A 12,329-nucleotide genomic window follows, 5' to 3' on the forward strand; every position below is an offset into this window, starting at 1 on the left:
TTATTGGTATGTACTTGACCCGAGAGTAGCATGGTCCATTTGGGTTGCATATCATCAGGACAATTTGTTAGGATGGACTTTTGAGAGAAGGTTATTTATGGTTTATTAATATATTATAAGTTATAATATATTAATATGAAATCATATGTTTTAATTAGTATTGATCAAGAATTAATTTGGAATTAATTTAGTGATCAAAAGAGACTAATTAAATCTATGGGGACTAATTATGATAATTAGTTATATTTATATGTGTTGGGCTTATGATCCATGTTGGACCAAGTTTATGTATGGATACATAAAGAGTTGGGCCACATGAACCATGGATCATAAAACTCATGGGTATGGATTATGGGTTATACCCATGACCCTTGGAATCCTACATATAAATAGGTTACTCCATAGCCAAAATCACCGCTTCTTTTCTTAGAGAAATATGGAGGTGTTTTGGTGCATGGAATTCTCTCTCAAGAGCCACCTTTGTCCTAAGTGTGTTGTGATTCCATTTGAGGCATTTCATACTATTGGTGCTAAGCTCTTAAGGCCAAATACATCAAGACTTCAAGCCACATAAAAGGTATGTTTCCCTAACTAGTATATTATATGGTTTATGTCATATGCATGATAGTTATAGGTTTAATGCCTTGGAAACCATTTGCATGTATAATAGAGAAAACATAGATCCAAGGTATTTAGGGTTGTATATGCACCATAAGATGTTGTAGTATACTAAAACCCAACAGTTGTATAGATTGCTATTTACAGTCTAGATTAGACAGTTGTCAATCGGTAAATCGGTTTCAGATATGGGTATGTTCAGCTCCGCATGGGTTTTGGTTCACTGGATTAGGTGTCAATGTGTTCTCGATCATTGTTCATTTCATACATCATCAAAGCGTAGATTCTTCGGAAGTTTTGGGTTGTATCAGTTGAAGTTCAACGGATTCATCGACCTATCGTCAAGTTCGGCTCGATTTTGGAAGATGTCCTTGGTTATTGGGAGTCTAGAGTTTGGGACATTCTTGCTCAGTTTTCCAGACAGGACATTAGATCTGTGTGGAATCTAATTTTTGGCATGTCGTGCTGGAAGGGTTGGTATTTGGATGGATCCAACTAGAGTCTCAGCAACATTTCTGGATAACCTTCAAAGTTTTATCGAGATAGTTACGTATTGAAGGGGTCTGTTCAGTCTCAATCAAGGTATGGGATCTTGTTTCGATCGTTCATGAGGATTTCTTTTGTTAATGATTGAGGTTCATCATTTCGTTAGAACTCTGGTACTTCTCCCCTTTTGGGTAAGGTTATTGGTTTCCTAAGGGTGTGTATTGTGGTAAGTTCATTAGATATTGTCGTGAGGGTTGTATGTGGGCTAGACAAGATAGCAGTGGAGCACTTTGTTGAATTATATGCATGGTTCTTATTTGGGTTATAGCCTTTGAATTGGAACAAGAGTACGACCGTTTATCCCATTCTCGGGTCGTGTGTGATCATGTTTTCATTGGATTGTGCGTTGGTAGCAGCTTGTACTGTGAAAGGAATTATGCTTGGTAAAATAGTATGACATTGTTGCGCTCGGTTAGCGTTGAGAAGGACGTTGATTGGGTTCCTGCGAGGCCATGGAATGAGGTTGAGTATCTTTAGGCCCCCGTGGTGCTGGTCGTGAGTTTCCAGACGAATGATGGAATGTCGACAAGATCGGTGTAATACTAGGAGCATTCCAGATATAGGTTGTGGGCCTAGTGATCATGATTGTTTATTTCTTCTGCTTATGTTACTTTCGGTTTTGGTGTATTGTTGGAAGTCGGGAGACTCACGAACCAGATGGTTTGGATAAAGTGAGCAGTTAAGGGTTGTTGGGAGTATCAGTCATGCATTAGAAAGTCTATGCGGAGTGTTTGCATTATAAATCCCTTGTTCTCGAGATGTTATTAGGGGTTTGGTTAAGAAGGTTGGGTATCGGTTATGGAGTCTCGAGTCATGAAGTTTATTGTGAATGTCTCGAGCGATTTTCCAGGTGGGGGTACACCTGAGCTGATAAGGGTTGGATGTAATGTGAAAATTCTTGGATTGATCATCTTTGCTCGTAGGAACAGTGGTTGGTAATGGCGTGTCAAGGAGTCAAGGGTTTATTTAAGGTTTTTGGTACATCTTATGGATTTGGAATTGGTTGAAATTCGCGATCGATGTGTTTTGAGTACTTCATTCCTCGTTTTTGGTGGTGTTCGTAGTCAAGAAAGGGGTGGATTCAACGAATGAATGAATATCAATCCTGGAATATGGGTTCTGAAGTTTAGATCTGATGGGTTCCCGGTCTTGGGAAGCATATTGATAGAGTTTATTCGGTGATTGTAGTTTTGAGAGTCCCCGACTCTGTGGTTCTCACTAGAAGTTCGGTCTTATAGATAGGAAGTTGTGGAATATGTTGGCGTTGTACGTGCTTCTTTGCAGCAGTTATATAGACGATACTCGCGTTGGGAATCGCTGTGTGTTTTGGATGGAGGTTTCAACAACAGTAAATAGTAAGGGGTTCTATTTTCTAGTTGGTTCTCGTCGCGATTGTGCACTTATGTGCGAAATTAGCATGACGACGATTGGCCGAGGAGGTTTAGAGCCGATCAAATCTGCGGGTTTTCGGCTACGGGTTCCATCGTGAAGCGGATGCGAGAGCTGATTTCGAGGACAAAATCTAATTTAAGTGGGAGAGAATTGTAACATCCTGTTTCCTACCATTTTTAATCCATGGATCAGAAGTCGATTTGTGTAAGGTTTTGGGCCTTAAGGAGGCAAATTTTAGTCCTTGTGGAAGGAGGTAATGATAGTTAAGAGATTTTACCCTTGAATTGTGTTCTGGGCCGAATGGTAGAAAGGGAAAAGTCATAGGCCGGGTCCTTGCATGAAATATGAATTTTTGTTTGAGAAGTTTTTAGTCCAAGATATTTAGATAATATTATAGAGCTCTTAAACACCTTTCTGTAGATATAAAAAAGTCAAAACGGAGTTGGAACGAAGAAGTTACGACCGTTTGAAGTTAGGACGATTTTTGGGTTAGCCGTGTACGCATGGCGTACGAGGAGTACGCAGGGTGTACTAGGGCATCCCTAGTACGCTGGGCGTACCAGGAGTACGCAGGGCGTACGCGATCAGTGCCCAAACCTTATTTTCATGGTTTGAGCCCTATTTTAGCTCCTTAACTTCCCCAAACCCATTCCATTCTCATCCTCCACCTCTCCAACACCCTCTCTTGAAACCTTAACCCTAGATTGAGCCTTGTGAGCAAAACGAATGTGCTTTTAAGTGCTTTGGAGTGTTCTTGGTGCACCTTGGAGAAGAAGGAACTCATTGAAGAAGTGTTGGTTGCATTGGAGCATGTAGATCCAGACTTTGTTCACCTTGATCTTTCTTCTAGTGGTATAAAGTTTGAATCTTGATGATGAAATTGTTAGATCTAGATAGTTTTGGGTGTTATGAGCTTTTGATCACTTTAAGTGCATAAAGTTTAGATCTTGAAAGTTTGTGACTTTGTTATGGATAAAGTTGGAAACTTTATTCATCTAAACATCATTTTGATTCAGATCTGAAGGTTGGAGACTTGGACTTAATGGATTAAGTTGAAAAAAAATGCCCTTTTGGGTCCCTTTGAGACTTAAAGACTAGATCTTGTTTGTTGGGACCATTCTAATGGATAAAGTTGGAAACTTTATCCATTATGGAGCTATTATGAACCATAAAAATGTGATCTTGGCCTTTCTATCCCTTCCATACAAGAGTTGTGGTGTCTTATTCGGTTAAGAACTTAGGGCTTTAGACATTGAGCACTTTATAGCCATGCAAAGTCATAAAGTTGGAAACTTTATGACTTAGGACATCATTTTGGGCTCGGATATGAGTTTTGGACATAAGAGCTTAATGAAATAAGCTCTTAATGGAGTTTTGGGACTGAGCTGCGTACGTTGGGCTTAACTGGTGGTACGATGCGCGTACGCGGTCAGCGCCCTGCTTTTGGTCAACATCAGAGTACGATGGGCGTACTCTCTTGGTATACAGGGCGTACTCCACTGGGAAGAAATATTGACTTTTGGACCTTGACCGTTGACTTTGACTTTGACCCAGGTTGACCAAGTTTGACTTATAGGTATTTTGAGCTATAGTTAAGCCTTGGTCTCTATCTGTTGAATAGGTGACCTGTAGAGTCGGTATTCGGAGCAATGTATTGTTCAGCTATTCGTCTGACTGTGAGGTGAGTTTTCCTCACTGTGCCTGTGGGTCGAAGGAACCAGTGTCGGCCCACTAGATTGTGTATCCTGGTATATAGGATGTCGTTATGTTGTAGTATTATGTAGATCTGTCTGTTTGTCTGCTGACTGGTCTTATGTTCATCTGTTTCAAGATATGTGTTAATTGCTATGTATATGTCGACATAATATGATGGGGTTGAGACTGTACTGCTTTGTGTTGTCAGACAACAGATCGGGGCATTCCAACCGAAAGGTTGTGGGCCGAGGGATTCCAATCGAAAGGTTGTGGGCCGGGGGTAATCCAACGTGGAGGTTGTGGACACATGATTTATCTAGTTACATGTTTATGTGGTGGTACTTGGGGGGGGGGGGGGGGACTCACTAAGCTTTGGCTTACAGTTTTAGTTTATGGTTTCAGGTACTTTAGAGAATCGTGGGAAAACAAATGTGTGATCGTGCACAACTTCCTGTTATTATGACTTTGGGTCTTAGCAAAACTCTGATTTTGAAAATAATGTTTTTGAAAACAATGACTCTTTTGTAAACAATGATGTTAAATGGTTGATTTTGAAAATTTCAAATTTCTTTGATTTTTGGGATGTTATATATATATATATATATATATATATATATATATATATATATATATATATATATATATATATATATATATATATATATTAGTCATTAGAGAGTTAGACTTTTACATTTAGATCAATTTCTCTGTTATTTCATCTTTTCCACTAGAAATCCTTGTTCTTGGTTGAGTTCTTCTCTTTATGTGTTCTCGGTTGACTTCTTTTATGAGTTCTCGGTCAAATTCTTCTCTTTAAGAGTTTTTTTTTTTTTTCTCGTTTGCTCTTTGTGTTAATTACTTAGTAATATAATATGTCTAAGATAGTTTGAGAGAATTTTGTAGTGAATTTTATCTGTAAAAGTTTATGCATTGATTCTTCATCAATAAGAGTGTTGTGCTTGTTTAATTTGTGTCGCTTATACTTATATTTTTATCATGGTATCAGTCGATTTTGGATATTGTGGTCAGTGTTGTAGAGAAGAGATTTAACCGCAATCCTAAACCAATGTAAATCAAACAGGCAAACCTCAACCCAATTAGCAATTTACTTTTGTGGAAAAGACAACCAGAGCTGGCAATCAAACCTTGAGTATATCAACAACTTTGAAATAGAGAGTTTTAACACCACCAACTACCAAGTCAAACAGAGAATCACAACCCAATTACCAATCTTCTACCTACCATTCTCACTATATAACTTCCTAGACCGATTAAAGCTTCATATGTTGCTTATGTATATAAAACTTTAACTTGCGATATAGCTTTCCAAAATTGATTAACGGTTTTTATAGTGCTGATTTATATCAAAAGTATTCAAAACTAATTGTTAAAAGTGAAGGCTTGTACCAAAGTCAAAAGTATCTGATTACATGTATTTGCACGATATGTGAATAGGTTTTATTATTGGCATATTCTTATTGCCCTACTTCTGTGTTGATGAGAGCAAACAAACAAACCAAACTCCTATCTTATTGTTATATACTATCCACTTATTTTGTTGGTACATGTGGTTACTTATTTGATGATAAACAAACATAAAAGTATAACATGCATGATGATACGCATCTTCTTCAAAAAAAATAAAAATAAAAAACAAAAAAAAAAACCATTGTTGACTAACTTCATCTTGTCAAAAATATTCTCGACATATGTTGCATTTTCCTTTTTACAAAAGGACACTCACTTTAACCATTTGCAACAAAATTTTAAGATTCTTGGATAACATAAGTCATTCTTTACTCAAAAAGTGAGCATTAAAATTTAATTACATGTTTCATTCACAAAGTCTAAGACTATCATAGTCAGCATATTCTGTGAAACAAAACACCATGATCATTTTCTCGAATTTCTTTATAAAGTCTTTCTCTATTAAGAACTATCAAGTCAAAACAACACAGCATACACCAATACATTTTTAAAATGTTATTATAGTATAAACTAGTTACATATGACATGCTAACGAACACAAGTAGAAATATGCAAAATATAACATATAATCCACCAAAAAACCTCAACAAAAACACCACATACATACATGTACTAAAAACATTAAGTCACATTCTAACCTGTTGGACCCCACTCCTTGGTGGTTGCTGTTGAAAATTATCCAACAATGCCATCCGACCACTCACCACAACCTTAAAAAAACGATCCATTTCTGATTTAAGCTCATCTAAGCCAATCAAAAACTTCTCATTATTCTCCATTAATTCAGAACAATAACTCTTAAAAACTTCATCTTTAACATCACCCAAACCATCATGAAGCAAAGGGTACAACTTCTTCACATTTTCCTCAATTCTTCGAAGCTCCATCAATGGAGAAACCCCATTTGAACTATATACATTCTTGATTTCAGCATTGACAACCTCCTGCAACTCTGTAAAAGATTCTTGCCATAAATACAGTTTAGGAACCTGCAACTCAACAAGAACCCTAGGGAAAGTTGAAAATGCAGCCACGAATGTTGTAAAAATGAACATGGTCTGAACCTTGAGTCCATACATGGCTCGAACCAAGTCTTTGGCTTTGGGTATGTTCTTGATTTTGGGCAAGTTGAGTGTTTGTTCAAGCTTGGATATAACTTCACAACAATCTTGTAGCTTTGAGTTGTGATAAGAGTTGTGATATTGTCTCCATTCATGAAGTGAAGAAGATGCTTTCATTAGCTTTTATGGGTTATCTGAATCAAGATCGAGTAATGCACATTTTAGCATCACGTAACCGAATCTTTGCCTCACGATATCGGTTCCAAAAGCACTGCAAAAATCGAGTAAATTTAAACTGTTGTCTAAATACATATCCACCCATTTTATATCCCAGCTGCATATTGGAAGCTCTAGATCTACAATCAGTTTTCTTACGTCATCAAGTGTATCACAAATTGAAGACAACGCGGATTTCATCCATGAAAAGGTGATGACATCGTTTGAATGATTTGGCTTTAATTGTTGAAATCTTTTGGCCAGATTTTTCTCGAATGCAGTTAGGAATGTTGATGGGAGATGAGAAGTTTTGGGCATCATCATCTTGAAGGGATTCCCAATTGGGAGAAATCCTCGGTGAGGTCCCTCTGAGCGACTCATGGTTTATGTATCTGCAGAAAACGAAATTTCAAGAGGAAAACATATGAAGAGGAAGCCAATATCTCACCATGAATCTAAAGTATGAACTAGAATTGTAAAAAACTTTTGATTTCTGTTTATGAAGTTAGTCCAATTCTATTCCTAACTATTTTTATCTGACGATTACAACAAATTTTTCTAGGTTGAAAACCCTAATTTTATTCCAGAATTTTATTTTTTCGAATAAGAACATCTGAAACCAGATCGTCCAATAAAACACGTTAAGAAGATCAAAAACAATTTAAACTCATAGCAGAAATGAGATTAATAAAGCGCCAGACAAACTAAATTCATTCAAAAAATTAGTCAAAGAAAAGGCACAAAAGATAAGAAAAACTTACCGACAACGATCTTGGACAGCTACCAAGAAATTCAAGTGAAGAATACCAAATTAAGCTACGACTAAATCCGTACGAATATATGACACCACGAAATTTGAAATGAACATGAAGAATTGAAAAACTTAGAGCTATATAAAACAAAGACTTCAAGATAAAGGACCCCAAATCCGTTGAATATTGAAAAATAAAACGTAAAAATCAGATAATCCCGAGATTATGTGGGTTTGTGAAGTTCAAAGAAACCAAAATTTGATTAGATAAAAGGATAGGCTTGGAAGAGAAAAGAGAGGAGGAGATAGAACTTGCCTGAGAATACCGCAACTTTACAAGACTTTTTATGTTACTTTGACCCAAACCCTCGTTTCTGTAGCTTTGGTTAACTATAGGTGAAACATACGTGATATTCAAAAAGATTTATATACTCTGTTAATCGTCATGGTTCTTAGGAACAGTAAAAATGGCTTTATGAACAGTAAATATGGTTTCTGGTTTTATAGGCACTTTAGCTAGGGGTGTGCAAAAAAACCGCAAAACCGAGCCGAACCGGCCAACCCGAAACTGAAAAAACCGAAACTGAAAAAAACCATAACCGAGAAAACCAGATATCAACGGGTCGGTTTTTGGTTTTGATATTTAGATATCCGCGAATACCCGAACCGAACCATTTGATAATATATATATATATATATATATATATATATATATATATATATATAGTAAAAAAAAGTATTATTTCATTAGTATTGTTTCGATTGATCTACGAGTCCAATAACCTAAACAAAAATCCATATCGACAACTCCAATTTTATAATTATAAATTCATTTGATTTTCTTGTAATTTTTATTATTGTATTTATTATACCAATTATAATATATGATATTTGAACTTCATTATGTTTTTTAAACTTCATTATATTTTTTTAAACTCTTTGACTTACTAATTTTAAGAAAGAGATAACTAAAATGGAGTTTGTAGTTTCAATTGAATTTAATTTTTTATATTTTACCGGGTACCCGTGAACCGAACCGTGGTTACTCGCTTTCATACGGTTCGGTTCGGTTCGGTTTTTTTGTCAATACAGTTCGGTTTCGGTTAGTGCGCATGAGGTACCCGCCCCGTGGTCACGGTTCACAATTTTATTACTATTCGAACCGAACCGCCCCGTGAACACCCCTAACTTTAGCTGTGGGTAGGATCCGTTTCGGTGGGTTGGATCCATTTAGCTGGTTAGGATCCTCATTCAGATTCGGATTAGGTTGACAGTATTTTTATCCCCACACCACGTGTCTTAAAACCAACATCTGCACCGTCCTGTTCCTCCAATCGATTTCCAGGAGTTGCTTCCCCTCCGATTCACTCCTCTACTTCTTGTGTAACTCATCGTCTCTTTTTTTTCTTCTATTTGCTCCAAATTCAGTCCAAACTTGTGTGGGGAAAAAACAACTACATCGACGCCGTTGGAGAAGAAGACCCGAAAAAGCATCGATCTGTCAATTGCTACCTCTCACTGCTCTCCCTTCTGTTTGCTTCTGATCATTCGTGGTTGAACCTGGAAACCCCTTGGTAAGAACCCTAAATTTGTACGTTTGCCCAGACGTCAAATAATTGTGGGCCGCTTTATTTGATGTTTAATTTCAAGTGGTTACCTTAATTTCATGTCAGACTATCGTGACTCTGAAGAAGAAGAGGTAGATTTCGTGATCAGATATCTCAATAGAGACGAGGGTTCTCACTTGACCAGTTGTCGCTTCACAACCGTTGCCACCATCAGATCGACTGTTTGGTTAAAACTAAAGAAGACATTCCACATGAATATTAGGTGTTGAGTTTATATTTTCTCTGCGTTTTTTCTATCTTAGGGGTGTTTGGCAAAAATGCTTATTGCTTATTAGCTTATAAGTTAACAAGTATGGTAACTTACGAAAAAAAAAAATGACTTATTAGAAGTTTCCCACCGGAATAAATTATTTTTCATCCAAACACTTTTTAACTTATAGTGGTGTGGAACCATTAATAAGCTAATAAGTTGTTTTAACAAACTTAGCCAAACACCCCCTTGTATTTTAATTTTTTGTTCTACGATTTTGGAAATTAAGATTTTGATATTAAAGTTATCTTTATGATAACTTGTAATTGAAATTGACGAATTAGTTTTAATATGTATCAGATTAGATTAATTTGGTAAAAAAAAAAAAATTGGTAGTTGTTTGTGGTTAGAGCATCTCTCCGATGGTTGAACTATGGTATAGTTTAAAATTAGTGTCACCTCATTATTCCATTAATTTTAACCTCTAAATAAATTGTCTCTCCAATGGTTAACCTCTTCAACTAGCTTTTTCTTTAAATTTAACTAATCTATCATTATCTATTTAAAATGTTCTATATAACCCCTTCCGATTAGTTAGTCATTTTTAAACACACATCGTATTAAACACATTTTCATAATACCTCTAAAAGTTCTAAAAGTTAAGTAAGATGTCACAAAATATTTGATAGATAAATTAAATAAAATTAACTACTAAATAAATAAATAAATTGAAAACTAAAATATAATAGAGGGGTAAATTAAAATACAATTAGAAGATGAGGGGATAAAATATACAAAATGTTAAACTATATTGACCACTCAATATATATTCAGTGGTCAATAAAAATAAGCAAAAAAGTGGTGTGCTCCAATGGGAATAAGTGTTCATTTATAAAAAGTCAATAATAATAAGTTATAAAAAAAGTCCCCATTGGAGATGCTCTTATTAGGTACTCTATGTAATTCTATATAATTGAGATTTATTGTTTAAAGGTTCAATTGTAGTTTTTGTCTGAAGTTTTATAAGCCCGTTGGTTTGATTAGTAGTTATGATTATATGGATTCAGTAATTGGTAAATTTCTGTGACTTTTTTGTGTTTATAGGAGGGTTGTTGGTTTCTTTAAGTTTTAAGGTTGTGTTTGTTGGTTCTTGGCTTTTGTGGAATTTTAATTACTTTATATCGTTTTACTAATTTTTCTTGACATGTGTCGTTGTTTAGGAAGAATATGAGGGTATATGCTTCATCAAATTTCTGTGTAATGACAATTTTTTTTGTTAATTCCATGATTCTAATTATATCTAATCTACGGATAATGATTAGAAATTAGATGGAAGACAATCTTGGATAACATGATTTTTAATTATATTTGTGAACTTGCAGATCCTTGAACTTCAAAGTGGTTGGGAACCCGTTTCAGCTTGATTACCACTACAATGGCAGTCTTATTTTGAGATCTGTTTTAATCAGGTTTCAATTACCATGCAAGTTTTTCAAGATGTCATATATATGAAGTTTAACAAGCATGAAATTCTTGCAGAGAGGTGTCATTCTTACTTCCTAAACTTTTTTGTTGTATGACATAAATTCAATTTAATGTTTATTTTATATTGCAAGATATGACATAAGAGTACATGGATTGTTTGAGAATACTTTTGATAATAGTTACATTATTTTTTACAATTTTAATTGCTAAAAGGTTAAGAATATGTTTGTTGCAGTTTCAATTTTAACTAATAATAATAATAATAATAATAATAATAATAATAATAATAATAATAATAATAATTACAATAATAAAAACAACTATTGTAATAATTATTAATAATAAATAATTAGAATAATAAAATAAATAATTACAATAATAAAAACAACTACACCGGTTCATGTTTCCATTTATACCCTCCAATTTAATTTAATGTTCTGTTTCAATCTACTTATGCAGGGGCGTATGGTGGAGATATATGGTCCAGAAGCTTTTGGAAAGACAAGTGTTAACCTACATGTAATTGTTGAAGTCCAAAACAAGGAGGTGAATTCCCAAGTTCTTGATTACATTTCATACTTTTTATGTTTACGAAAATTCATTTTCTTTTGAAAACATTTTGTGGGCTATTGTGTATTTGTTGATGCCGAACATGCCCTTGATCCATCATTAGTCGAGCCTATTGGTGTAAATACTCGGGATTTGCTCTTATCACAACCAAATTGTGGGGGACAAGCGTCGCGCCATGCAGACAACATTATCAGTTGATTTTGTTGTGGTAAACAATGTTATTTTATAAATACCAGTTTTACACAAAAAAAAAAAAGTTTACTTGTGGGCTTGTAATGTAATGTCAGGTTGTTGCCCTTGTCCGTAAAAGTGAACTTGATAACAAAATAGGTGATACACATAGAAATGCAAGGTAGACTTATGAGCGAGGCACTTCGAAAATCAAGTCATTCATCATCTACATTAGTTTATAACCCGTGGGAACCACGAGTTACAAAATTAATTAAATTTTTATAGTAAAAATTCAAAATTATTAATTAATTATTTTAAATAAATTATTAATTAAAAGATTTTTTTAGTTATGTAAAATTATAATCATTGATTTAAATAAATATATGAAACTATATCACTTTATAATTTGTTTAATTTTATTTTTATTTTTATTTTAAAGCTATTAATTTAATGTAGATAAAGTGGGAAATTTAAAATTTAAAATTTGAAATGAATAATCAATAGGTTGACAAGTGACA

General features: G+C 34.7%; 1 long non-coding RNA gene and 1 pseudogene across 4 annotated transcripts; one reads left to right on the forward strand and one right to left on the reverse strand.

Annotated features, from left to right (window-relative positions):
- Window positions 1-6,193: 6,193 nt before the first annotated feature.
- On the reverse strand, window positions 6,194-8,077 carry LOC145105076 (protein BPS1, chloroplastic pseudogene; annotated as a pseudogene). The gene is made up of 2 exons (XR_013707216.1): window positions 7,778-8,077; window positions 6,194-7,408 (listed from the first exon to the last, which is right to left on the reverse strand). The product of XR_013707216.1 is annotated as a protein BPS1, chloroplastic pseudogene (transcript).
- Window positions 8,078-9,057: 980 nt separating this feature from the next.
- LOC145105077 (uncharacterized) lies at window positions 9,058-11,905 on the forward strand. Of its 3 annotated transcripts, XR_013707220.1 has the most exons (5): window positions 9,068-9,341; window positions 9,441-9,597; window positions 10,968-11,128; window positions 11,530-11,616; window positions 11,744-11,905. It is a non-coding gene; the product is annotated as an uncharacterized LOC145105077 (long non-coding RNA). The 3 variants fall into 3 exon arrangements; XR_013707219.1 differs by having other exon boundaries at window positions 9,058-9,341; window positions 9,441-10,842; window positions 11,530-11,905; XR_013707217.1 differs by having other exon boundaries at window positions 11,530-11,905.
- The last annotated feature ends 424 nt before the right edge of the window (window positions 11,906-12,329 follow it).

This window comes from Lactuca virosa, chromosome 4 (assembly GCF_052849685.1).
Source record: "Lactuca virosa cultivar CGN04683 chromosome 4, Lactuca_virosa_CGN04683_v6, whole genome shotgun sequence".
Classification (NCBI taxonomy): Eukaryota; Viridiplantae; Streptophyta; class Magnoliopsida; order Asterales; family Asteraceae; genus Lactuca; species Lactuca virosa.